Below are 2358 nucleotides of genomic sequence, written 5' to 3'. Positions count from 1 at the left end.
CGTTGATTTAAAATTTATTTCATTCAAATATCTTTCGTAATTATTTTCGAACGATTAATAAATGATTTTTATAAAGAATGATATGGTAACTTTTTCGAATGTATGGCTACATCTAACAGGATATATCAAAAACGCATTTCTCGATATCGATTAGATGCTACTGTTCAAGTTTTTTGCCCATTATTTTAGTACTATGCTTGATAGATTTCAAAATCTTGTTCTTTGGATGTAAATACATGCTTGATTCCAATTGATTTACTATAAAACATTGTTGTTTTGTTACCCTTCGACTCTGATTGACTGGACTGTCCTGTCTTTAGTTCATTGTGGTTCTTACTGTTAATTTTTATATAATAGTAATAAAAATAAGTTACCTACTATTGTAAGAGTGACCTCGTTCTAATCTATTACCTGCAGATCATTAAAAAGATTGAAAGAATACTTGGTTAAGTATAAATCTTACGAACTTTGCCCTTGTAGATTCGGGGCCCTTTGCGAGCTCGTGGCCCCCGCGGCTGCTCAGTCCACGAATCGTTAAATCCATCACTGCCGATGACTCATTGCTTACAGTGAGTTGATAAAAATTTGTTCAAAAATCTAGATTTTGGAGATGCCGGGTATCGATCCCGGTACCTCTCACATGCTAAGCGAGCGCTCTACCATTTGAGCTACACCCCCTGATGACAATGGCCGGATAAAAATGTGTCCATTTTGTTTTAATTCAAACGTTACTCAAAATATTAATAGGCGCGTTGAAAATGTTGTTGATTACTTCTTTTCAAGAGTTGCAGCTGAAAAGTGTTGAGTATTTTTGACCAAGTCCAATGACTCACTGCTTATCACGAATTGATAAAAATTTGTTAAAAATTCCAGATTGGAGATGCCGGGTATCGATCCCGGTACCTCTCACATGCTAAGCGAGCGCTCTACCATTTGAGCTACACCCCCTGGTGACAACAGGCTCGAACCGTTGCATTAAATGCCATCAAACTGACCTACATTCACCGGCCTGGTGTCCAGTTTAAGTCCACTCTACCCCACCTTGACGCGTTCGTAAGTTATGCTGCCTCGATTGTAATGCTCCCCTCCAATCCACATCGAACAACGCGATCGCGCATAACAGAAGCAGACCGATCGCGTTCCAATGCGTGCGTTGAGCTTTCCGCGTGGATAAGCACTTGATCGATCGCCGTGCAGTGGCTGCCATGCGGTACAATTCAGAGGTGCCCCTTCTTGTGTGATGTTTCCATACCACATCACATATCATAGAGCACCTCGGTGAACGTGGAACCACAAATCACGGCACGGTTCACGACGCATCATCACTAATCGTGTCTTCGGACCACATTCTCCGCAATCGATCAGTGGTTCTGCGATGGCTTGCAGATAAATCAAACCCACAGGTAAGTCCGGTGTTCGGGCTAAAGCAGAACACAGGATCGCTTCTAAACCTCTGTCTGTCACCGTGTGGATGTCCGTAGAAAGCCAATTCCGATAAATCCCGCACTTTGCAGTCCCGCAATGCTGGTACAGTCCGGTTCGGGCCGGAGATATCCTTAAGAATCATTTATCAAGCCTAAAGCATTCTTGCCCACACGCGCACACCAGCACAGCAGCACACGATTCCGCATCCCACTCGTAGAATCCGCAGATCCGCTCGGAACCGACGGATCTTCCCTCCGGAATCCTCACCCGCTTTGAACGGTATCGCCATTATTTATCTCCACCGGGTTATGGCTAAGCCCGACACACTCCACAGCAGCAACGGTGTGACGAAGTCCATAAATAATCGTTAGTAGATTTTGGTGACAACTCCGTGTTTGATTGATAGGTAGCTGATGAAGAAGACGGACTAAAGTCACTGTTGGAAAAAAACGGAAAAAAAGAAATAATAAACGTGAAGGGAAAACAAACACAACGACCCACCGGTTATGGTCGAGCGAAAGAACGATTTATCCGAGGGTTTATCATTCATTTGACTTTATTTTCCCCGCTTCTTTTTTATCCGGATGGCAGCAGTTTGGGCTCGGGAAAAAGTGCCGATACAATAAAAATGTTATTACTTCATCATAATTTATCGTTTGCGCTCGATCCTCGTACCTGGCAAGCTGGACCGTACGGCGTTCGAGGGTTCGCTTCCCTCTCACGAGATACGCTCGAGACGATTGCCTGCGATGGGTTATGAGTTATGGGACGATTGTTTTCCGACACCATGGGCACTCATAATGCTGTCAATTCTTTCGCCCGGAAAGCTCATCAAATCTTACAATCTTAACCCTCCCGAAACGGGGTACTCTATCGCAAAATGATTTTAAAACCTGCCATCCCTTTTTTGCGGTACGCTCTGTTGGTGGTGTC

General features: G+C 43.8%; 2 non-coding genes across 2 annotated transcripts; both read right to left on the bottom strand.

Moving 5' to 3' along the window:
* Positions 1–605: 605 nt before the first annotated feature.
* Positions 606–678, bottom strand: Trnaa-agc (transfer RNA alanine (anticodon AGC)). The gene has a single exon. It is a non-coding gene; the product is annotated as a tRNA-Ala (tRNA).
* Positions 679–875: 197 nt separating this feature from the next.
* On the bottom strand, positions 876–948 carry Trnaa-agc (transfer RNA alanine (anticodon AGC)). Its single transcript has one exon. It is a non-coding gene; the product is annotated as a tRNA-Ala (tRNA).
* Between the last annotated feature and the right edge of the window lie 1410 nt (positions 949–2358).

This window comes from Anopheles ziemanni, chromosome 3 (assembly GCF_943734765.1).
Source record: "Anopheles ziemanni chromosome 3, idAnoZiCoDA_A2_x.2, whole genome shotgun sequence".
Classification (NCBI taxonomy): domain Eukaryota; kingdom Metazoa; phylum Arthropoda; class Insecta; order Diptera; family Culicidae; genus Anopheles; species Anopheles ziemanni.
This window is presented reverse-complemented; position numbering and strand designations above follow the sequence as displayed.